This window comes from Acanthaster planci, linkage group LG02 (assembly GCF_054643075.1).
Source record: "Acanthaster planci isolate LZ-2023a linkage group LG02, COTS_SCS, whole genome shotgun sequence".
NCBI lineage: Eukaryota > Metazoa > Echinodermata > Asteroidea > Valvatida > Acanthasteridae > Acanthaster > Acanthaster planci.
In genome coordinates, this window is record NC_141778.1 from 20,836,929 (window position 1) to 20,863,663 (window position 26,735).

Genomic DNA, 26,735 nt, shown 5'->3' on the forward strand with positions numbered 1-26,735 from the left:
TTTAGTACTCTTTGCAGTAAAAATTTTAGCCAAATCCGTGTCGGTCACCTTTGCCCCCAAAAATCTAAAAATTTCATGACCGCGGACCTGTCGGAATTGACTTTCTTGGCAATACTAAGAAATGGGCCTAACTTTTCAAGGTGGAAGTCTCTGAAGTTGAAAGTCTCAGGATTTCATAGATACCTTTAGTACTCTTTGCAGTAAAAATTTCAGCCAAAACCGTGTCGGTCACCTTTGCCCCCAAAAATCAAAAAATTTCATGACCGCGGACCTGTCGGAATTGACTTTCTTGGCAATACTAAGAAATGGGCCTAACTTTTCAAGGTGGAAGTCTCTGAAGTTGAAAGTCTCAGGATTTCATAGATACCTTTAGTACTCTTTGCAGTAAAAATTTCAGCCAAATCCGTGTCGGTCACCTTTGCCCCCAAAAATCAAAAAATTCCATGACCGCGGACCTGTCGGAATTGACTTTCTTGGCAATACTAAGAAATGGGCCTAACTTTTCAAGGTGGAAGTCTCTGAAGTTGAAAGTCTCAGGATTTCATAGATACGTCCAGTACTCTTTGCAGTAAAAATTTCAGCCAAATCCGTGTCGGTCACCTTTGCCCCCAAAAATCTAAAAATTTCATGACCGCGGACCTGTCGGAATTGACTTTCTTGGCAATACTAAGAAATGGGTCTAACTTTTCAAGGAGGAAGTCTCTGAAGTTGAAACTCTCAGGATTTCATAGGTACCTTTAGTACTCTTTGCAGTAAAAATTTCAGCCAAATCCGTGTCGGTCACCTTTGCCCCCAAAAATCAAAAAAATTTCATGACCGCGGACCTGTCGGAATTGACTTTCTTGGCAATACTAAGAAATGGGCCTAACTTTTCAAGGAGGAAGTCTCTGAAGTTGAAACTCTCAGGATTTCATAGATACGTCCAGTACTCTTTGCAGTAAAAATTTCAGCCAAATCCGTGTCGGTCACCTTTGCCCCCAAAAATCAAAAAATTTCATGACCGCGGACCTGTCGGAATTGACTTTCTTGGCAATACTAAGAAATGGGCCTAACTTTTCAAGGTGGAAGTCTCTGAAGTTGAAAGTCCCAGGATTTCATAGATACGTCCAGTACTGTTTGCAGTAAAAATTTCAGCCAAATCCGTGTCGGTCACCTTTGCCCCCAAAAATCTTAAAATTCCATGACCGCGGACCTGTCGGAATTGACTTTCTTGGCAATACTAAGAAATAAGTCTAACTTTTCAAGGAGGAAGTCTCTGAAGTTGAAAGTCTCAGGATTTCATAGATACCTTTAGTACTCTTTGCAGTAAAAATTTCAGCCAAATCCGTGTCGGTCACCTTTGCCCCCAAAAATCAAAAAAATTTCATGACCGCGGACCTGTCGGAATTGACTTTCTTGGCAATACTAAGAAATGGGCCTAACTTTTCAAGGAGGAAGTCTCTGAAGTTGAAACTCTCAGGATTTCATAGATACGTCCAGTACTCTTTGCAGTAAAAATTTCAGCCAAATCCGTGTCGGTCACCTTTGCCCCCAAAAATCAAAAAATTTCATGACCGCGGACCTGTCGGAATTGACTTTCTTGGCAATACTAAGAAATAAGTCTAACTTTTCAAGGAGGAAGTCTCTGAAGTTGAAACTTTCAGGATTTCATAGATACCTTTAGTACTCTTTGCAGTAAAAATTTCAGCCAAATCCGTGTCGGTCACCTTTGCCCCCAAAAATCAAAAAATTTCATGACCGCGGACCTGTCGGAATTGACTTTCTTGGCAATACTAAGAAATGGGCCTAACTTTTCAAGGTGGAAGTCTCTGAAGTTGAAAGTCTCAGGATTTCATAGATACCTTTAGTACTCTTTGCAGTAAAAATTTCAGCCAAATCCGTGTCGGTCACCTTTGCCCCCCAAAATCAAAAAATTTCATGACCGCGGACCTGTCGGAATTGACTTTCTTGGCAATACTAAGAAATTGGTCTAACTTTTCAAGGAGAAAGTCTCTGAAGTTGAAACTTTCAGGATTTCATAGATACGTCCAGTACTCTTTGCAGTAAAAATTTCAGCCAAATCCGTGTCGGTCACCTTTGCCCCCAAAAATCAAAAAAATTTCATGACCGCGGACCTGTCGGAATTGACTTTCTTGGCAGTACTAAGAAATGGGCCTAACTTTTCAAGGTGGAAGTCTCTGAAGTTGAAAGTCTCAGGATTTCATAGATACCTTTAGTACTCTTTGCAGTAAAAATTTCAGCCAAATCCGTGTCGGTCACCTTTGCCCCCAAAAATCAAAAAATTTCATGACCGCGGACCTGTCGGAATTGGCTTTCTTGGCACTACTAAGAAATGGGCCTAATTTTTCAAGGAGGAAGTCTCTGAAGTTGAAACTCTCAGGATTTCATAGATACGTCCAGTACTCTTTGCAGTAAAAATTTCAGCCAAATCCGTGTCGGTCACCTTTGCCCCCAAAAATCAAAAAATTTCATGACCGCGGACCTGTCGGAATTGACTTTCTTGGCAATACTAAGAAATAAGTCTAACTTTTCAAGGAGGAAGTCTTTGAAGTTGAAACTTTCAGGATTTCATAGATACCTTTAGTACTCTTTGCAGTAAAAATTTCAGCCAAATCCGTGTCGGTCACCTTTGCCCCCAAAAATCAAAAAATTTCATGACCGCGGACCTGTCGGAATTGACTTTCTTGGCAATACTAAGAAATAAGTCTAACTTTTCAAGGAGGAAGTCTCTGAAGTTGAAAGTCTCAGGATTTCATAGATACGTCCAGTACTCTTTGCAGTAAAAATTTCAGCCAAATCCGTGTCGGTCACCTTTGCCCCCAAAAATCAAAAAATTCCATGACCGCGGACCTGTCGGAATTGACTTTCTCGACCATAGTAAGACATGGGCCTAACTTTTCAAGGAGAAAGTCTCTGAAGTTGAAACTTTCAGGATTTCATAGATACCTCCTGTACTCTTTGCAAGAAAAAAATATGTTAAAGGAGCACTCTAAGGTTAGTCAGAAGTGCCCCCTTAATTAAAAGGTTGTTTGATACAAAAATTACAGACAGCTTTTCTTTAAATTATTTTGGTGCTGATATCTTCAGATCCCAAACTGAATAAAATAACAGTAGAAAACAGCTGAAAGGGTCACAACTTAGGATGATAACTCATCCTGTCAGGACACCAGAGCAAGCATTTTTGTTACTTCAACTCCCTTTCTTTGTGAGTATGATAATGACATTGTTGATGTTCCCTGTCAAGTTTCCCATTACAAATACGCTTAAGTCATTATGGGACATCTGCATGGCAAATTACTAGCAAATGTACATATGAAAAGAGAGTTTCTTTTCTCACTGTGATGTTGGTTTGTGAAAATATCGTCTGAACCCACATGGGACATTTGAAGATGATACTGGATAAGATAAACAATCTCAACCAAGTAAATTGTATACTGAGAAGCTCTTTAAATGATGTCCTCTTCTGATAGTCATCTTGCAGTTCGTCTTCAGCGTAACCTCCTCCTATATTGACTGACATGTCACATGATCACTGAAGATGATGATCTCCATATATAGGAATCTGGAAAGATACTGTGACTTTAAAAAAAGGGTCATAGACAAAACTGCAGACTTTTCAATGTGCCATTTTGATGTTTCTTTTCATATGAGCCAGTGCCAAGTCTGTCGAATAAAAACCTGAGTGGAGCCAATAGAAACAGGAAGATTGGTGCATCAACAAAGAGGGGAACATAATGTTCCGTAGTGGGTTCAGTATACTAGAATAATATCAATAGCAAAGCTCTTCTGACTTAGCACTTAAGAGCTGTTTTGGTTTAGGAATACATGAAGTACAGGACAGACTTTTTGAAGCATCACAATAGTAGTTTGGTGTCCGAAAAGTTTTGTGACGGACAACAGCTTTGCATCTAGTCTGAGCACAACAAAAACGATAATTCCTTTTATGGCACAACAATAACCGAAACACCAGAAAGGAAAACTGCCAAGAGGTTTTTCTTCGACAGACTGCAGGCAAAAGTCCGCTGATTTGCAGTGTGACTATGTGCGTGCCAGCAATGCACCGCTAGATGGAGAAAAACTGCATGTTGTTACGGTAACAACTTTCGGCCAATCGCGTGCCTTTCAACGTGTGACAGAATTGTTGTAGCCAGTGAAAGCTTTCTGCCTCCAGGTGTCTCACGCATGTTAAGGGACTATCTTGTGTATTGTTTACTTTTACAAATTGACCACAGTGAAGGGACGGCCCGGAAAAACGTCGGCAATTGCACGCCATCAACTAGATTAAACGTGCACATCGTTTAATCTTCATTTCCTTTGGAAAGTACTGATGACTAACCAGATATAAATGATCAGATCCAAAGCTAGATATTTCACAGTGCTTGAATACACTTCAGTTTGTCTATCTAATGTCAATGACTTATTCATCAAATGTATGGCATGGCTGTACTGTGTAACCTTTTAATAAAGAGTGGATTCCACCCTCCCCCCCTCTCAAAATTTGTCCTGATATCACTTCAGTGCAGTTTTTGTCCAGGAGTTGAGCCTTTAGGAGTTTTTAGAGTAACTTTTTGTAGTTACTTTGACACCAATGTTGTGAAAATCAGACATACCATTCTTGCACAGCACACACACACTTTTCTGACACAGGTCAGCAAACACAACAGTGCTTAATGCACACAGGCTGGCGCACATGTAGCCTTGAAGTTCAAATGACGTTATCAACAAAACTGTCGGTCTAATTTAGTTGAACCTTAACCTTTGTAATGATGAGGGGTGTCTTTACATTCATGCCTAGTTTTAAAAAAATATATATCAAGCAAGCCACAGGCGAGTTATGGGGGTGGAATTCGCCCCTCCCAGCTGTGAGATGACCCTCATCTTTTAGGGTTAGGTTTGGAAATCCACTCCATACTCAAAACAAATTTCATTAGAATGTACACAAGCAGCAAGCATAGGCCATTACACACCACAAAATAGACCTTGTGTTCCGTGGTATATATGCCCCTCCCCTTTTGATTTTTTAGAGGAAGATTCCTTTCTTTTCCCCTGTTTATATTTGGCTGCCAACTAGGTTCTTAAGTTCAAGACAAAGATAATAACTATTAGACATGCTTATATTTTTGAGGTTCAACTCCATTGAGGACACCCCTCCACTTTCAGAAAGCCAGCTACCCCTCCCCCTTGTTTATGTTCGATCTGCAACTGCCGATGTACAGCTATTGCACAAACCTCCTCTTCAAGTTTTGCAAAAATTCTTCAAATTCCATCTCTGAGGACCACATGCACATCTCTGTCAGAGAATTTTTCAGTGTTTTTTTTGCATGAACTGCCCAGTGGGCTGTAAGCTGCATTGTGGAAATAGCTATCAAAACTCACTCTTGAAAGGGACTGAACTGGAATAAACAAGAGTAGAAAGTGAAATGAAATTCAGGGGATAGGTGCACTGGCTTATACATGTAGACCAGTGTTACTGGCAAATAAAGTATTCTCATCAACAGTGCTCATCATGGCCTGGAGAAGATCTTGAGGAAGGAGAAACAGGTGAAATGGGGGAAAATCTTGCATTGATCTTCTAAGGAAATTGAGAGAATCTAGCATTACCATTCCTTACTTTGATCCAGCCAAATCAGCCAGGATGTGATTGAAAATCAAAACACACAGGTTTTCTAGTAGTAGCATCTAGATAACTGTGTTCTAGCATCTGCCATGAGATGATAAACATGTAATTACTTCAGATAGATTATACAAAAATACAAGTTTCCAAGAAACTGTCAGATTACTTGATAGTGGCCATAAACAGCTGTAAGTAGTGTTGAGCTGTTTACTTCTTTGGGTGATTCTTATTGATCTTGAGTATTCATATTCATAACTTGCCATCTCTTGCCACTATCCAACAGTGTCACAACATTGAGAGGATTTCAAAAAGTGGCATTTATACGAATTCAAATTCCTTGAAAGTACATCTTGGCAGCACATTTCACTGTGCCGCCGGCATATTTTCGGCCAGCTTTGCCGCCCCACAAAAGTAAAATTGAATGAAAACTAACAGGAAGTTATGCAGTCTTTACTCAGTGTATTTTGTCCCTTTTATATTTCACCATCAGATTTTTTCCGCCGGCGATTCCTTAAGTTATTGATCAGTTTAGCACGTTCCGAGCAGGCAGTTCCATTACAGTATAACGTAGTTTTGTCACGGTGTTTCCCTCAAGTCAAATTGGCCCTACTGCAACAAGCTTTTGTCTCAAAGCTCAGTACTGGAAATTGATCGCCTATCCTATCAAGATTGAAAACTACTGGAGATGCTGTAAACCATGATAAGCGTAAGCCGAAGGTTAATCTCAGGTCTCAGTACACATGCCCATCTCAAGGTTCGAAAACGTTTCCGGTTTGGTGTGATATCCTCACAGAGGTCGCTGGGGATGTCCGCTTCCATTCGACAATTTTGCCGGCAAAATGCATCTCAAGTTGCTGCGGGAAAACTTGAGAAGCCCAGTAAGAGGGCCAAGTAAGTGCCAGATCAGGAAATCAGACAATACACTGTTAAAAAGTGCTCCATATTGAAATATTTAGAATGACATGCTGGTAGAAACGTGTTTGGTCACAAAGCTGAGTTCGTACTAGAGCTGTTTTGATAATTATTTTTGGTTTAGTATTGTTTATATTTGTTTTTGTTTGTTCGTTTGTTGTTTACCGTCTTACAGCTAATGGAGGGCGGAATCCGCCTCCCTCCATCCGAAGAACTCGGCCTTTCTTTCCGATATTGTGTTGAAACTCAACAGAGGCACAAAACACACAGTATATCAATGAGAAGTTTCCGTTAAATCCAACTGAGATCTGGAGGCGAAAAAAAAAATAACTCTTCCGATTCTGTGATCCAACAAATTGTTTTGGTTCAACGGTCATTTGAAGTCCGCGTACGAGTGTATCGAGCAAGTCACTGGAGAGAAGACGTTTTAGGTATAGGGTGACCTATCTCGGAAGAGTGGGCTCTCCTCGATCCGCGGCCGCAATTCGTAAAGATGTTCGTAGGGCTCAGCGCGAGAATGGTATTTGTGTCAAACGAAATTTTGAAAATTCCCGAAAATTGGGTTCTCATGGTGAAAGTTTCGAAAACAAACACGGTGTCCCTCATGTTTTGACTAAACTCGTGACAGAAAAGATGCTTATTTTATCATTTCATTTTTTAATTTTTTTTTATTCGTACGGAAGCGTATAATCGGATCTTTTGCCTTATACGGGATAAAATGAAACACTACACCCCTGACTCGACCTGCCCCGTTTTCTTTTTATTACACAGCTGTATAGGGATATTTCCTGTCCTTTTTTCCCTATAGATATTCTATTGCCAGTCTTGAAAGGAAACTATTCTCCACACCTCTGGAAAAGCTCCGCCTATTGAAATGTTGGACTTCCCTTTGAAAAAAAAATAATCCAGTCGAGTTCGGGCGACCTGTTCTTGACATGGGATTCGCGTTCTCGCGCTCGCACGGCTGGAACATAACTAAAAACACTGTTTTCGGAACAAGTTCACACACCACCTCCTCGTCAGGGTTTTACACGAACACACAGGAAAACTCGCGAGATTTGATTTTTGAAAAGCTGCAAAAGCTATCGAGATGGCTTACAGAAATGGAGTCGATGGAAAGTTTTGCAAAATTAACATGAATAATTTTCCATGACAGACATGATTTTTTTAATAAGTTAGCCCAAACATTAACTCTCGAAGAATGTACAAGGACGCCGCCATGTTGCATGTTGCTTGTGTACTATAAATACATGTAACTAGTAACGACAACCGGTTGTAACGTTCCCGGCGTTCGATCGAGCGGCCGACCCACGAACAACAAATCTGTTCCTGAACATACGAGAACAAGCTGCCCGAAGAGTCGGGTTTTCCCTGCGCGTTGTGTACAAAAAATTAAGTTTTGACTAACCCATAGAGGGCGCTAACTGCTTGAAAACCCCGCGCATGATTCTAATCGTCGTACTACCACGTTAACCTAGCCGGGCACCAGTGGCACCAGAATGCATGCATTATTGTACCTGGGCCCTACGTATTGCAATTTAGTTGCGTTTTAATACGAAGTCATATCTTCTGAATTTCTGAGGATTTTGCCGTCAAAGTCTGAACTTGTGAACATGGCATAGTTTGTGTCGCAGCTTCAATTTCTCAAAGGTACAGTGGAATAGAGAAAGGAGTGAGAACATTGCTTAAAAATGATGTAGGCCTAATTATTGTTTGCATTGTCATGTTTGTGTTTGTTAAGGCAAGTACATGTGAGGTTGGACGGTGAACTAACGTAAGGCCGAGGCCTCCGGTCATGGCACTTGTTTTCCAAGTTCCGGATCGCTCGAAATAAAAACCTAGCTCTTTTGTGTTGTCCTTGAGTTCTACATTCCAAGACAAGTTCTGCTGGAAGGGTGAAATGTAGGGTAGGCTTCTTCTTGAAGAAATTTCATTCTCAGAAAACTTCTACAGATTTTGGCCAGATTTCCATTTTGTATAATTTGGTCAATTTCTTAGCTCACTTAATTTTGGTCAAGCCGTTCAAAAAAGTCAAAGTTCGAGATGGAAATCTAGCTGGCCAGAAATTTGTTTTCTAAACACAAACATTTTTACAAGAAGCTTACATTTCACCTTTCTGACTGAACTTATTTGAGAATGTAGAACACAAAAGAAGTAGTCTTAGAAGTAGAAGAAATGAAGTTTTACTTCAAGCGATTGGAGTATAAGCAAAATCCGGAACTACATGTAGGAAAACGTACTATACTGCATCTGGCTTTGATCACAAATGCTGCAAAGTGCTTCACTGTCGTGCTGAATAATGATAGCAAACTCATCATTTTCTTACATGTACTTTGTTCAGAATTGTGTGTTGTCTGGGTCAGTAGTTCATTTAGAATACCGTTACCCCCAATTCTTTATTGTAAAACTGCTTCTGTTTAAACTTATACTTTCTGACAAAACTCCATATCATGCACTTCCATTCAAACAGACACACATACATGTACCAGTATAACACACAATAATGCATTGAAGAATCTGACTATTGCTAAATATTCTGCTCCAGTGTTGACTTCATTTTGCTTTGGTTTTCAGAGTACATTACAATGACTTTATGGAGAGATCACTTTTCTAAGGGAGGCAATTAACCACACTTTGTCACAAAAAATGAAAAAAGAAGCAAGAAATTTGTCAATTTGAATTTGCTTACCAAGTTGTGTAGTGCCAACATTTTGTAAACAAACTAAATTGAAAATAACTACTTACTGGAAGATAAAATTTGGTTTAGGCACCACTCCTTTTTTGACAAAACAAATGTTGATATATCTGGTCATGTAGAACACAGATTCATTGAATTTAAATGAATCTTTTGTTATTTATAATCAAATTGAAGATTAGACCAGTTGCCATGGCAATGGTATCGATGAACAAATGTGCCAACTTCAACGTCATCGTTACAACTTTGCAGGATGTCTTCCCTTGGATACCAATCAAAGAAAGAAGAGAGAAAGAGCAGTACAAAGCTTAAGACTTATTAGCACCTAAAAATGTTTACATGTTTGTGTACGTGAAGAAACGAGCCTCTCTGGTACCACAGTTAACCAAATCTCTCATTAAAAACTTGAACCAAAAACAGTCTTTTTCACAAAATACAAATGTGCGTATCTCCACAACCCCTTGACCAACTTTGTTCATTATGGTGCCAAATGACTCAGAATTACATGACTGGAAAGACTGACTTACAATCAAATGAAAATATCCACTTTGAAAATTCTCATTTCTGTCCCTACCATTTGTTAGCCCAAAAGCGATCACTTAGTGATGTAATTGGTTTGTCAATTCTATGGCTTGGGGGATAGCCTAGTATTGTTGATAATTCACTGCACAGCTGAAAAAGTCAAGTCCAAATTTACGCAGGTTCTACTTTTTTATTCATTGGAATTGTTATTACTGAAATTATTTTCTCTAAATTAGGAAATTCATCATCAGAAAATCAGCTTGTTAAAATGGCTGTGGCTGCAAAATTGATTTCTTGCGTGGTTACTTTTTATTTGTGAAGTACTGGTTTATGCCATCCATAACCAGGAAAAGTGTCCTCATAACTTTTGTCACTCTTGTAAATCCAAATTAATTGTTAAGATTTTGAAAATTTGGTAGTATTTCCAACATACAAGGCTCACAACTGACCACATTTCACTGGAATTTCAGGATTTTTTTCGGTGGCTTGTAACTGAATAACTTTTCCGATCCAGAACTAGGTAAATGATGGTACCTACATGTACATGTAGTTGTGGGCCTAGTCCTGATATTGTTGGTGTACAGTACCCTAATGTGGTGCATTTTGATTTTTTGCCCATCTGCCCGGGTGGCGCAATATTTTTTCCTCAAATTTCATCATACATGTAAGTGAAAATTCATTCTAAATTGTGCTCACCTGCTTTGAAATTCCATCTGGCTGGAATTTTATTTTCAGCCTCAATTTTCCTAATGGTTTTTTTTGAAGTGCAAAATGAAATCTTAAAAATGCATCCCAAAATACAAGTACAAGAACAGTGTTACTATGGTTATGAGGAACATGTACATGTACCAGTATGTAAATGGGAATAATTAGAATTTATGAGAATTGATCAACTTAAAAGAATTTCTTAAATGAAGTGTGCCACGTCAGAGAACACTCAGCTAAATTCTTGCCCAATTTCCGGATGCTGCTTTTTCTGAATTTTGGACAAATTTTCATGACACTGAAAGTGTTAAAGGTTTAACAACATATGTATTATGAAATTTATTGTACCAGTATTTAACCAAATGAATTTGAAGTTTGGGAAGAATTCCATATGCAGACAGCACCAATATTCCCTTTATTTTACAATGTTGTAACAGCTATTGGATGTGATAACATGTTCTAAAAAGTGAAATTTAGCTGGGAAAATTCACAAACATTCGCATACATAACTAGAAAAGGCTTCTTTCAAGCAAGTTTTATAGCTTGGTGCAGAGAGGCATCAATCGTTAATGGTACAGTATATGGAACTCTTTCCTGAAGGGTTTCAACATTGTATTAGACAAGTCAAGTGAAAGTTGAAGTGAGTGTGTCATGTTAGGGGACTCTACTGGCATGTTCTTCATAAAATGGACCAAAATGCAACTGCGGGTGTCATTTTTCAAAACTTCTAAAAGAGTGACTTTAATCATGTACATGTAAAATACAAAGTAGCACCTTCAGATTTATAAAAATGATTATTTGGGGATAATTAGGCATAATATGTACTCATGGTGGACACTTGGTTGGCTACCAGTGCAAATCAAATGGAGTTCAATTCATTTAAAATTTCACGTCAAAGTGTTCATGACGTTCGAGAATTCCGAAAATGCTATCACATGTAGTGCTCGAAAATTCCATGCGCAATTTTCCTTTAGCCGGTTATTTTGGAGATAACTCTGCCGAAAATAAAATTAAAATGAACAACTCTGAGCATTAGATTATCATCATGAATCGTATTTTATGTCTCAAACGTCTTTCTTGCGAACCTCATTCAGAATGACGGATTTTCTTTTGAGAAAAATTGTTCCGAAGAGAAAAATCGTGGAGCGTCTCCATTCCATGGAGGGGCTCATGAATATCGAATAAAAAAGAGGGTGCGCTATCTGGGTTGATTTCAAAGGTCAAACAGGCCATGATGCAGCGAAATGTTTCTCTAACATCACCGCGAGAGATTGATGGAAGCCGCAAAATCGCCACGATCGGTATTTTGGATTGCAGTTTTCAGGAACGTAGGCCTACTTGAAGAAAATGAGATCGGTCCAGTCGTAAAAGGATGATGGTTTGGCAGTGCTTTTTTGCACTCTTTGTTAAAGCTCTTGTTGTACTTTTTAATTTCGGGATTCTGGTTTTAATCTGTGTAAATATTGTTGCGCACCCGCAAATCTTGGAATTCTAGTGCCCCCTAGTTTTACTCGTTCTTGGTACTTGCATTTCTCAGGGTCTCTTATTTAGCTCAGCTATGCATTATGGATATGTAGCAGAGACACAAATTTTGTATTAAGTTATTCATGCTGTACTCTGGCGTGATCGCGTGTTCCTTCACTCCTTTATCTTTGTGTTTTCTCTGCTCAGTTTTGGCATGTCAAAATTCCCCTCCATGTGGCTGCGTGGTTGGGCGTGGTAAGGTTCCCTGAAATGCTAATGTTCAGAAACCTCAAACTTTGTAACTGTCAATCATTCGCCACAGATGACCGGGTAAGCACTTTCACGCACCCAGCTCTACACTTTGTACACTTGACTTCTTATTCTGTATTTTACATTGTTACACACGACACTGAGATTCTTGCACACGACTCTAGCAGGAAGTCATGTGACCCTTTGAGATGGAAGATTTTCATTGGTTGAGCTGTTCAGCGACACTCATATTTGATTAATTCCTAAGCCTCTAGAATCCTATAAATAGAGCAGATTTTCCTTAGCTTGTTGGTCAGGTGCGGCGGACCAAACCCTTATTGCGAGAGCGGAACCCAACGTAGTGCGGCGGTTGGACCCTTACCGAGAGAAGTGCGATAGTAACCATTCTTATGGCGAAGAAATGTAACATATGAATGGCCAGCTAGCTTAGCTTGGACGGATCCGAGAGCGGTATGAATTAGCCCAGGGTGCTAGCGAGAGTCGTAGCGGCCCATCACCGCTACGTCTGAACCGATTGCCGGACGAGACACCCCCGTGTCCCTCGCCACCCATGTCCTGCTAACTAGCCCAGTCCTCCCCGTCTCTACGCTGAGCCAATGGTACCCAGTGCGGTGATCTTATCATTGCGCTCAACTCATTGCGGTCTGAGTGGCAGTGCGGTCGGTACATACCGGCGCTGGCCCCGTCTAGCCCTTGCTAGTCACCGCGGTTGTCCGGAACAGCTCCCACCATGGCCCGGCCTGATGAATGTAGCCTAGCTGTGCGATGCTACACACACGTATCGTACCCACTCCGTCTGACTTGCATTTCCAATGGTCCTGCCAAATTGAGTTTAGTTACACTCATATACAACTTCGCCTCTCTATAACTTTGCCTTTTGTGTGTTGTATTATGTTAAGCTACACCTTCTTCAAATCCACATTGAACTTTGATGAAGAGAAGTGAGAGCAATAAACCAACCATACAGTTTGACTGTCACCCAAACCCCTTGTTTCACGTCTACCCTTTAATAAATGGTTGACCCCAAATATCACATCCTGTAGACACTAATGAAGTCCATGCTACCATCGACTTGATATAGGGAACGCAACAATATGATCACCTTTCACCACATATAAATCTGTGTAAAATAACCTTGGGGATTATCACTCCTCAGTAAATTCTATTGGCTTGGATTTTAACAGGGAGTTCATGTCTGTCAAAAATGCTGACGTTCAAGACTTTAATTAACTCCAATTAAGTTGAACGGTTGACACGGTCATCATTGTTCAAGATATCAGCCATGACTTCCCGCATTACATCAAACATTGGAAATTAATCCACTGCTGTCCACTTCAGGAAAAACGAACCTTCAAAGTTGAACATTACATGTACACTATCTAATGGTCCATACATGTATTTTGAGGAACCTGCCTAGTACATGTACATGTATGTACATGTACATTGTATTGTTACATACTGTCCTCTTGCATGGCACACTTAAATTTTTTTTTGGGGGGGGGGAAGAATTCCCTAGGAGTTACCATACTGCATACACTCTGTACTTTGACCCAAATTTGTTTTCAAATGGGCCTAAACAAAATTGTCTGGCTTCACTGTCACTGGTTGAAAATTGGATTGCATTGTCCTTTGCAAATGATGGGGGTGGCAATTTTTTGTGCTGATTGAAAGCTACCAACAATTGCCACAAAAAGTGCTAAAAACTCTGCCTTAATTAATGTCAAAAATGAACAGTTTGCAAATCTTAAGAATTATGGATAATGCAAATCTAAGAATGATGGACACCACTCAGGTAATCATAAATGGAAGCTAACAAACAGTGTCTGTATATCGTGTGGTAAGCATGCATGATGCATCAAAGATTCAAATGAAAAGCGTCAGAAATCTTACAATGCTTTTAAAATTATTCATTAAGCAATGTAAAAGGAATAGAAATTTTCAATAGGGCAAGAAGTCTTGTTCGTCTCTTTAATCTAGCTAAATCGTGGCTGGAGATACTCCTAGACGCCTGAAACCATACATACTCTGAAATGACGGTAATTTTTGACTATACATGTACATATACTGTACATGTAGGCCTTGGCTTATACTCCTGGCAACTGATACTGCCGGATGGTCATGTATGCAAGCAATGCAAGTCATGGGGTACCTTCAAACAAGGTGCTAAATAGTGGTTGTTCCTAAACCATTGAGTCATCCCTCTGTTTGATCCACCTGAGGAAAAGTAAGTTATACCACTAATAAGTTGGCATAACTTGGACTCCCCAAAATCGGTGAATAAATGTAAGTTGCACCAAAGATTAACAATCTCCCCCTCTGTTTTCAAGTTGTGTAAATTAATTTGCAAGGGGTTTGGGTTAAGGCAAGTGCTCACGGTGGTAACTTTTTCAGACTTGCTCAAAGACTAATTTACAATGACTTGACTTGCAGACTGAACTATTAGCTTTACGCCAAAAGTTGTTACTGAACTTTCTCTGTGTTTTATGTCTCCATGCTGTAACAATGTACTGTATGCTGGCTTTGACACTGAAGTCCCCCAAAAGAGGTCATTTGGAGGACTTATGAAAGTAGCACTACATGTATCGTTCATGTGCTGCCGACACTTTCAAATTACATGTACCTACATGTAGTAATCTACAGGGGTATGATTTTTTCAGATTTGCGGAATTTCTTTGAGACTTTCCGGATTTCCGTATTGTCAATGCTTTCAATGTGTAACGCAAAGACTGAGATATTTGGTGCGAAACTAAGCAAAAGATTTGCACAAGTTTAGGTGTGTAGCATGCGCTTTTGCATTGTTACTCCCCCTGGAAACGCGCCAGATACTTAGGTAATTGAACGGAGGGGGTATCATTGTTAAAACATACATGTAGGGACCCAGGCCAGTGGTATGATCATTTTTTTTGTATGTACATGTACTGTACAGTGTACGCACTGTACGTTTGCTGTGTGTGTCTGCACGGGACACGTGTTGTCGTTGCATGCACTGTATACAACTTGCATCCATCTACCATTGCATTTCGTTCTCGTGGTGGTCTGATGTTGTTGACATCCATAAAAAATGTCATACAGGGTAGTCGGTAAGGAAGGAGATCTGAATGTAGACAGAGGATTAAAGAATTCTTGGAAACTTTTCCTGGCTGGAAACCGAGGTGGACAGAGAATTAACCAAAGGGAAATCGATATATTATCGTAACTTTCTCCTGAAAATCAACAAACCCGGGTACTGCAAGTGCACGTGGTGTCACAAGTAATGCAGTACACATCTGTATGAGACAGTTTTCAGTTTTAATAAATTGTGATAAAATTTTGTGGATCACTGATAACTGCATTTGTGTGTGTATGACACTTCTACAATGTAGGTTTTTGATTGTCATCAATTACAGCTAATTGCAATTGAAGTGAATGAGGACAAGAGTTTTGTTGCAGTAAATGTTATAATTGTATCCTTCAAAGTAAGAACAGCTCTTGTGGTGGCTTACGTGTACATGTACATGTAGTACCAGAATCTCCTCCTATAATCAAATAGAAATGCTGCGATTTGTAGGGAAGCTGTGGCCGACATGACTTGCAAAACCCTCCGAAGTATGTTTCGTGGATTTTTCAATTTTACCAAATCACACCCCTGAATCTAACACGACATTGACCATATAATTGTTCACAATGAATATTTGCGTGTACGTGTACATTATTTTGGCCTACAGTAGGATTATACATGTATTATTTAAACTATCTTTAACAAGGGTAATCCATCCAGTGAAAGTTGATCATTTGGGTCCACAAACTGCAAAACCACATCAAAGTACAACATAAGTAGGGAAAACAGCCATACGAAGAATTACAAAAAGGCTTCCGTTTTGAGTATGAAGAAATGTAATGCCTCTTAAATCTCTCACGGCCATTTTCGGTTGATGAATCCATTGTATTTTTATTTCTGTAAAATCCTGGATCCACCCATGCTCATGCATGACATTTCCTGTTTTGTATTAAATGAGTTTCATTCATTTTTTCCTCAAAGTGGTTGTTTTCCATGAACGGTATTGAGGACATGTCAGAGACAAGATGTCTGTTGTGAAAATGAAACTTTTGCAGAGTTCTATAAAGGCTTCATGGAATGTCAATACATGTATTTTAGAATATTGCTCTCTGTTTTATGCATATATCATAAGTCAAGTCCATTCCATGAAATAAAGGTCTTTCCTTGCTACATCTAGTACACTTAACTTCTAACTTAAAAGTTGACTAAAGTAACATTCATACTTGTTTCTCTTTTCTTTTTTACTTCAGAACTTGGTCTTGAGATGAAATGCATTGAGCATGGTTCTGGCAGCTGATGAGGGGTCCCTTTTCCAGCCACCATATGCTTCCTGTACACTGTTCATGAATGTATGTGTAGATCACTGGCCAGGAGCTTAGGTTGTAGAGAGGATGGGCTGGCTGTACTATCAAACTGGTAGTGCAAACTTCATGACAAATCTGTAAGTACATGCACATACTTTGGGGACACTGTGTACCATTCATGATTGTTTATACAGGTACAGTGGAGAACTTGTGACCTTCTCCCAGGCATTTTGGATGTATTGAATGGCAAATGGCTCATCTCGGATGAAAATGTGTATTTGATACGTCAGCTGAACAAAACAATACACACCCAGGACAACTGTAACAAAATGACATTGGTAACCAGATTTCTCAGGATATGCAAAACTACATATTGAATTGAACACCAACACCATGATGTCAAGCACGATTCAAATGAATTTATGCATACTGCCCAAAAATACTTGCTGTAAATACATGCTGTATAATTATACTCAGACAAATGTGCTCTTCTCATTGACCTAAGAATGTTGGAGACCAATTATTAAAATCTTTTTAAAAGTGCTATCCTTTCTTCCAAACGTTGAGACTTTTAAAATAAGAAGAAGAGTGTACTGCATGTTGGAGGGGGGGGGACAAACATGCTTCTCATGAATACAAATACATTGGAGTTCAAGTCCTACCCTTACTATTGTCCATTATTTGGAGGGAAATATTCTGAAAACCCTGCTGTACATATTCATTGAAGCACCTACACTTTTGCCACCTTGGACATTCATAGACATGTGCATACCTACTGTGAATAATGACACAATCAGTCTCCATAACATATGGCATGCTGTAGAGCTTTTATATGTCATTCAGTTCAAAATTCATAATATGCCAGTCATTTTTTAAACTCAGAACTTTAAACTTCTTTCCTTCTGGTGGTACAGCACAAGTGTTCCTGTTATCTTACATTGTACAACCCATCTTAAATGTACATCAAGGTTTCATAGATACATCTGAACCCCCAAAACAACCATTTTTATTGTCTCTAAAGCTTTTTTTCTCAGTATGACATCAGCTTACTTGACTTTTCTGTTGACATTGTTCGTCCCCTCCAAAACAAATTCACATCTGTTTTTGTCTGCAGATCTAGTCGTGTACATGTATTCGTCTGGCTTGAACTAGCCACATTTTTGGCTTAGTTAAACAAAATGATTGTTCTACATGTATGGAACTGATTTAAATTATCTGGTTAATTGATGATGCACACTGATATACTTGTACATTTTACAAAAGTGCTTCAATATGCTGGTCATATTTCAAGAGACATGCAGTGTTCTCCACAGCCGAAAATTTTGGCAGGGCGGTAGACAAAATTGTGAGCGTGAAGCCCTTGTGGCGTGGGGTCCGGGGCCCACTTAAGGGCCCCAGAAAATTTTGGATTCTAGATGCTCTGTGGTGCATTCTGGGGCAATTTCCAGTTCACTTTCATCTGTAGTTTGGCCCCAAATCCGATTGCATTTACAACATGAAATATTGGCTATGATATTCTTCAGGAGGAATTTCTTCATCAAAAGACTTGATGACAAAATTATTTTAATTTGTGGATCATTTTTAGCAGAACCTTAGTCATGTTAGTGACTTGAGACATGCTTAAGATGAGCAGAGCATGCGGTTTTCTCAATGATCAGTTGACTGTGAAAAGGCAGAGTAAAAACAAGCCTCAAAATGCGCCCTTGAAAAGAAAAGGACAAAAGAAATATGTTCAGGCAAAGATAAGTTTACAATTTCCAGCTCACGTCATAAAAATGATGTAACCCTCCATCAAAGCAGAGCGTGGGGGCCGCTCAGGCATGGCATGGTCCTTCCACTGGCCCCTGCACACACTCCACAAAACAATGTTGCATCGCGAGTACCAGTCACATGCACTCATGTACATGTACATGCTTGCGCAATACAATGTATGTGTACATGTACAAAACATACGCAGTGGTTTTTTGGGACAGGAGGTTGACTATGCATAATGGTACATTGTAGGTAGCCAACAATCACCTGAGATCTGAGATTCGAATCATTCATTGGGCTGTGGCTTTAAATTACACGTTGACGAATTGGGAACTGGCTGCGGCCTCTCTACATAAACTTGTGTATAACATCAGGCCATAGCCAAGTTATTTGGCCCCAGCCTAGTTTTCAAAAAATACGCCCTCTTGCGTTAAGGAATTTCTGCTTGAATAAACTGGTTCTCAACGCTACTACATTTTAACAATGCATTATACGTTAAGAGTGGGTCCAGTCCACACCATTACACATGCTTTACATAACGCAATGTCACATATAGACTCATGCTGCACTCAACTCTTGGTGTTCCTTGTCATTGTCAGTGCATCATAAGCATCGTTGGTAAACTCAAACTCCATCCACAAACTGCAGTAAACCTCTTTTTTATTAAAATCTTGAGAAAGTAGACATTCGGGGAAAAATACATTACTCAAAAAATAGCAGGGTGGCACAAATTTTGGCAGGGCGGCAAAATTTTAGCAGCACGACCCAAAATTTTGGCAGGGGAGACAGCCCATGGAGAACACTGACATGTACGTGTATGTTCTTATTTTGTTTTGACTTGTATATAAATGACAGATCATTGGATAACCCTAAGACTGAATGTTCTTTGTTTATTGCAGGACAAGGAGAGATGACTTGATCTCTTCATCTGAGATCCACCTTCATCCTAATGAGAGACAACACCAAGTATTTGATTGACAGCCTTTGTTGTTGCCATAGTGTCTGGTGTGTACTCCCTACAGTACATGTTCCTGTGGTTCTGACTCAGTGCTGCTCTTACTCAAAGCAGCCAGGTGAGTAACTCTGCTACTTGACTCATCAGGGCTGTTTTGTGGGTTTTTTCCTCAAATAGGGCTCAAATGTGTCAAATATAGTTGACTTGAAACACAGGTATGATTGCCAGTCATCAAATAAATGTGTAATAATCATTTCTACATTAGTGTACTGTGCAGGTTTGCTAATGCACATTGTAATTCATGTCATGAATGTCCTACTTGCATACAATCAGCCCTCCCCTGTCATGGTTTTTTTTTATTGATTTTGATTTGCACTTTTGTTTTCCGCACATTGTCATAAAAATTAGCCAGCATTAAAGGTGCGGGACCCTCCGATTTATGTGGACTTGAAATGTATTTGGCTGCAATGTCTGAGATTTGGTTCAGAATTGTAGGCATTTCTTGGAAGACATTTGAATCTAATAATAATTTGTTCATAGAGTTGTTTCTTGTCAATCACATCCAAACCATAACATAATGCACAACTCATTTAGTCCAAATCTTCTCTTTATTATTCATCAGGTATGGATCTTGGACAGGCATTCCTCAAGGTGTTAAGGATGACGTTTCAAGAAGTGCCATCTTCACTAAGAATGGAGAAGTTCATTATCCACCTGCACCATGGGGAAATTCTGCTGGTTGTATAGAGAGAGGTTATCGTAGCAATGAGATTGTACTGTAGGAGTGACCATCAGAGACTCATCGTGAACATCACAGTGAACATCGCAGTGCATGGATAGTGTGTTCCTAAAGATGTGTTGTAGCACACACTTGTTGAGCCGTCTTTCATGGATGCAAGTTGGAGCTCACATGCTGCAGTTTGAATCTAGTTATGTGGAGAATACATGGAGACTTGCACTGAGTTATCCTCTGCAGTGGACTTTAATCTTAAGACCGTCCTTTCACTGCACACTTTGATGAACTTCTAACCTGTAGCCTTTCAGTGCTGCTAATGTAAAGAAAACCTGCCATGGACAGTATTATCTGAAAGGACATTGGTTTTAAAGAAAAATGGAGTGTGGATGACCAGTGGTGTAGAGTTAGAACTGATTTCTAAGTGTTCCAATCGCAGCTCAATCATATAGCTTAAAATGGCTGTATTGTGTGAACAAATTTTGATGCCGTACTTGAGAAGTAATGCCCATATCATCTTTGGGAAGTACATGTACATGTAGACAAATTTATCAGCATAAGAAGTAGGCTCTAGCACAGTCAAAATCAATCATCAGATTTTCTCAAGTCACTTTCTTTACTTGGAGTTTCCTTGGGTTGTTTTGTGTGAAGAATGGACAAATTTTCAAGGCAAAACAAAGAAAGCCATTAGGATATACACCACTGGGACAGAACTATGTTTGTGAAAACCAGACTCTGTAAAAAGTCAGTAATTTAATCGAACATTCCTTAGTTGTTTTTTTTTCTGGATTACATTCATGGCCAGCCCCTCACAACAGTCACTCATTAAAAATTTGCAAAATGTTTGAAACTAAATTCTGAAACCGTAAAAGAATGTGAAGGACTTGTCGTCCAAACCATTTGAGAAACATGTTCAGGTTATCAAATTTGGACAGTATTTTTCATATTTCTATTCTTGTCATAAGGAACAGTACATGTATCTTATGCAAACAAATTTTGAACCAAATATTGCATGTGTACATTATGTGAGGGCTGGTTCCCATAAAGAAATTTCTGTTAAAACTATTGTCAAATGCCTGAATGGTAAAACCTTCCAAAGCTGCCTGTAGGATGGGTCAATATTACTACAACCACCAATCCACTATTTCCTAAAATGCCTGTAAAGTTCATCTTGATAGCTTCTTTTATCAGTTGTCTCCATTCAGATGAAGTGTTCATCACAGTATGCGGACTTCTGAATTATGGAAAAAATATTGATCTGTTAAGATTGCTTGTGAAGACAAGTAGAACCCAAATCACTGTTCTTATCCAAACCTTGCATCTTTGCAAAACAATTTTTTCCTACACGAAATGCTGTAACCACAAACTCCAGCTTACATGTAATGTTTAATTCTAAATGAGCAAAATAATTGTAGCAATTCTAACTATTTGCAGTTGTTTTCCTGTATTTGCCCAATCAAGAAGCACATATTGCACCTTAATTCTTAATTGATTCAGAGGTTAACATGTATGACCCATCTTACACATAGCACCTTGAGTATAATCAGCACAGATTGAAGCCTCCTAAATTCAAACAATGAAGATGCTATAGGAGTTGTTGGAAGAGACTGCGATAACTCATGTATTCAAACTTCAGTTTCTGTCAAAGTGAAAACCCAAGGTATAAAGTTTGACAAAATTAAGTCAAAAAGTGGGCCTGCAGTGCCTACGGGTTCTTTGGAAGGGAACCTTATAAACTTTGTTTTTTGTTGTATGTCGTTTCAAGTTCAAATGCATCAGCCGTTGCTTCTAAAGAGGCAACATGAAGATTAATGTAGTTTTTTTCCAAAAAGTAGCGCAGCAGGTCTCCTCTGTAATTGAAGTGCTGATTCTACTCTATTTAATCTCTTGTTTGGAACATTCACACTAATATGTACATTGTTGTGTTTTACCTCCAGGCAAACCAAATCAAAACCTCTTAGCCCAGTCACATGCAGGCCTTCCTGGTGCGTGCAAGTGTGTTCCCTGCCCACAGACACTGACAGGTTGGTGGTTGCCTGCTATCTGCATTGGCTTGTGAATCAGCTGTTGGTGATGTATACAACCTCCTGAAATCTTGCAAGTCTGGGTGATAGTGGATATCTCGGTTGACTGTAACATGGTAAGGATCCTCTTAACTTTGGCAATTGGTCATTTTGTCTGTCAAGCAGATGTACTTAACCACTGCTCCAGGGATGGCAACCCAAGAGAACACTTCTGCATCTACTCTGCCATTGCTCACTTGACATTTCAAGAGTTCATTACATCTTTGTTTTTGATCTGAGAAGATGGGAGATGTACAAAATGGTCCCTTTTTGTGGGTTTCCTCAGATATTCAACAGTGTCTCAGGATGTTAGGCCAGTTGTTTTAACCCACATTCATGCTGGATAGCTTCCATCATTTAACTCTAGTATCTTGACTGTTATTGTATTCACATGTTCCAATGTCACTTGTCAAGCAGTGTGCAGTCATGAAGTTCTGTTTAAACATACCTGTTGAGTTCCGGGAAAACATCTTAAAATGGATGAAATAGATTGCAAAATATCAGTCAATCAAGCAACGAATGCATGCATAATGTGGAAAGAAGTTGAGCTTAAAATTCCATGGTAAATGATGCTTTTTTTTTAAGCAAACATTCTGTAATTACAAGCAACTTGTAGTTCTGTGTACCAAATATTTTAATGTGAAGATCAAGAATGCAAGCTTTTTGGAAGCACACTGAATATCTCAAATAAACAGATTGTGCCGATTGTAGTCCTTTGTGCAAAATGCTGCAAGTGGTGCATTTTCTCCAGTTCCAAAACTCCAAAACTAGAATCCTTATTGGAAAGCATTTTATAAAAGCTGTTTTCTCAAAGCATTCATTCAAACTGAAAAATGTCAAATTTCTTGTGGTAGTGCCATCAAATATTTTCCAATTCATGTGTAAATTGCAGAAGCAAAAGATAAAATGTCACAAATAAAAAAATCAGAGAAAAAAAAGAGAAGCAGAACTCTTGAAACTGCTGTGGAGATTACTGGTGTGCATTCATATAGAAGAACCACCCTGGTAGAAGGCTTGGTGGACGATGTATCCAGGACCATTCACTCCAATTCCACAGGAAACACACATATTCCTGAATCTGGTCATATGTTGACTGGAGATTTCATCAGAGAGGACCATTCAAATGCAATGCCACTCTATACAGCAAATTCTGCTGTCCCTTTATGTCACATCACTGACCCTCAAACATCCAGCAGCTGGCATTAGTTGGATACAATTTGAGCTCTGGCAAGTTTTCCTTTGACAGTTTTCCTATAGTGACAATATTACATGGAACTGGAAAACGTCCACACCCTAGAAGGCTCTCTGTGGTGTCTCCTGAAGAAAACTCAACCTCTGCTGTTAGTTCCAACTCCAAAGGGAGAATAGTAAAATACCAAAGGAGGTTAAGGTTGGGGAGCAAATTGGGAATGGAGTGTGTGTTCCCCTTTCATCAGGAGTGAATGGCCTGGGAGATTGGGTACCAATTTGCCTCTCAGTATCCTAAAACAGAAACTGTGGCATCGACACGGGGAGCCAGTCCCAGCCACAAGGTCCATGGTAAGTTTAATTGAAGTTTGTAGAACTAATTCATGCACTGGTGTAAACAAAAATGGTTGTACATCCTGGTGTCTTACTTGCTAAACCGAACTGTGTATCTCATGGCTAGGAGTAGGGCTATAGTCTGTATGAACAAGGTGGTAATGCACAGATGGTCTTCAGTCTAAGGTAATATGCAGTGGCGTAGCAACCGGGGAGGGATGCAGTATAACTGAAGTCATAGTTGCTGAGTGACCAGTTTATCAAGAGTAGGCTTGCAACCTGGACAAATATTGAGCCAATAGGCCAACTCTAGTATACTTAATGATTGGATGGCCATATTCACGTAAAATAACTACAAATATGATTGTCTCCTACTCACTCATTTTCCTATTTGAAAAAAAAAGCAGTAAAAGAGGTTGAGGCTATTCATACATAGCTTTGTGATACATCCAATCTGTTAAGATTGAGCCTCCTTCTTACTAATCCTGGTGTGACAGTATTGAGCAAAGCTTGGTTAACCCTGACAGCCATTAATTGCAGAGTTGCTGTCTGTAATCTGTGAGCTTTCCCATTTGTCATCTGTCACAGGGAAAAAGACAAATCTAGTCAGATAAAGCAGAATTCTGCGGGAATTTTTCAGATGTTTATGCATTTAAATGCCCAGCATTGGCTCCAAATTGTCCACCAGTGGTTTGGGAATCACTTCTGGAGTAGCATCTCAGGAGGAGTTTGTGGCAAGCACCCTTCCCGTACAAGAGGCACATGGGCAACCTGTATGCCCAGGAATTAAGAAAGTACATGTATCTTGCATGTCATCTGGAGACATTTCATTTCTCCTCTGTAGAGAGATCAGAAGCCAATGGTCAGATCTCTGGAATCATGAAACTTATGAAGAATATTGCCGTCTGCTACATTGGTAGACTTGACCGTCCAACATCCCTCCTCCAAGCTACGCCACTAGCAATGCCAAAAGTAAAATCTGACTCCAAAATACCCTCTTGATGTTGTAATTGAACAATCTTGATCAAGGTTATGACAAGTGTTTTTTCTCTTTGCAAGAACTGTATTATTCTTTGATACATTGAATATTGGAATATTCTTTGAATCAAGAACCTCATATTTTGGCTACAGATAAGCTTACGGTAAACCTAGAAGCTTGGAAGATCAATGGTTGAATAGTTGACCATCCACTGTTCCTAATGCAATGTTGAGCGCAGAGTGTCTAAACTCACTGCATCACAATTTGCTTAATATTCCAAACCTTTTCCATCAGATAAATTGGCGGATAAAAGTAAAACACTTGACATCAACTGAAGAGATAATGGCTTATGAACTGCTGTCATTCTATGAACATTCTAGTCCAAGCTGTGTTCCTCTAATGGATACCACTGCACCCAGTGTACCATTCTCAGACTGGTAGAAGACTTGAACCCCAAGCTACATGTATGCCTACATGTATATCAGATATGTATGGGTGTCATTGTTGAAGTAGTTTAACCAGAGTCCATATAGAGTCTATCTTCTAGTATCCCTGTGTGATAAAGTCAAGTTGTTATCAGTGCCTTGATCAAGACCATTTCATTCAAAGAGAAATGCATCGATCAAATCATGAAATAAAAAATACCAATCATCAGATTTTCTTTTGATCTGCAAGTCATTTCCAAATCTGGATACAATAATTGCAGTGTCATGTATTGCAAAACTTTGAAGCCCCATAAACAGTTTGGATATTTATTGCCTTAGACTGAAGACCATCACGCTCCATGTAGTTTGTTGTAAATGTGACCCGCTCTGCAAAACAGGGTAATAAGTCGCACAATGCCAAAACATGTTACGAGCCGTTCTATTTGGAGAGGGCAAAATTTCTTTTAAAACATGATTTTGTTGTTTCCTTTCATAGCTTTTATAACATATTTTCAGAATTTGTGATTACAAACATGGATACTAATGAACAAAGATGAAAAATTGATCATGGAATAGGAAATCCTACATAGCATTGTAGCATTGTGTTTCCAAGTGCTACACTTTCTGAACTTTCCCAAAAAGTGCTTTTATTGAATCAAAAAATGTGGATATCTTCAAAGCGCAATACGCTAGAGCGGTCATTTATATATCAAAATGTAGCTTTTGATATACACAATCCAACCATATCAAAAACTCCTAACCTGAATCTGGCGACTTATTACCCATTTTTCTAGAGCCGGTCACAAATATATAGGATGAATATGTGTGTCTGTGGACGTAGTTTGAACCTGGAGTCTGGGTGGAAGTTTTTGTGGCATCCACATCTGAGTCTCATTTCTCTAGGTACAATATGTACTCAGTTGTGAGTCAAGAAGGTCAGGTCTGGTTAAGGGTTAATTTCTTGAGGGTGAGAAAAGTGTTTGCATTTACTGAACCAACCACTATTATTCCATCAGCACTGAATCGGTTACAGACTATTCGTTTCCAGTTTAGTCAGAGAAATGTGTCCTTATGACTATAAACAATTTGATTCAATGAAATTCATTGCCCTTAAATGGAGCCATCTGGAGTGAATAATGAACAGTAGTTAACTCATTTGGTTGAAAAGCAGCAAAATGATTAACAAAGATCATTTTCTTCTCAAAATTTGGTTCAGTTATGCACTGACCTTGAGTTCATAGTTTTAAAATAAACCAGTAAAAGGAAATTCTCCAACAACTTGATCTAAAAGAGGAAAAAACAAATCTGCTATTAAGATATCCTTCCCTAATCTGCATGAATCAGTTCACGACAGAGAACGAGTAAACATAATCACACATCCAATATTCATGGAGTTTGCTGTTAGTTGAAACTGCTGACTATGCACTGTGTCTCCATAAACAATGATTCACACCTAAACCTGTGTAAACACAACATCCAAGAAGTTCATGTGTTGAGTTTGAACTTGGCTGCTGTTCATAGCCCATGTTGTAGTACATGTACATATTGCTCCATGGCACAAAAATAGCAGGGCCTGTGTTACAAATTATGCAGTTGTGGTAAAAAATATCTCATAAATGTTGTACAAATGGCTTTCAAAACTCAGTACTTGTTGCATTTGGCTTGAAAAGTTGGCCAGTATCTTACACACCTTTCAGACGTGCAACTTTTCCTCAGATCAGCGGATTTCCTTGTTTTTTACTTTACGCTCATGCCATTGAGAAGTGAACAAAGTTTTGTAAAGA

The 26,735-nt window shown here is 39.2% G+C and overlaps 1 long non-coding RNA gene across 1 annotated transcript; it reads left to right on the plus strand.

Annotated features, from left to right (window-relative positions):
• Nucleotides 1–7,965: 7,965 nt before the first annotated feature.
• Nucleotides 7,966–23,328, plus strand: LOC147800000 (uncharacterized). The gene is made up of 4 exons (XR_015424510.1): nt 7,966–8,176; nt 16,470–16,660; nt 19,175–19,348; nt 19,853–23,328. It is a non-coding gene; the product is annotated as an uncharacterized LOC147800000 (long non-coding RNA).
• Nucleotides 23,329–26,735: the final 3,407 nt, after the last annotated feature.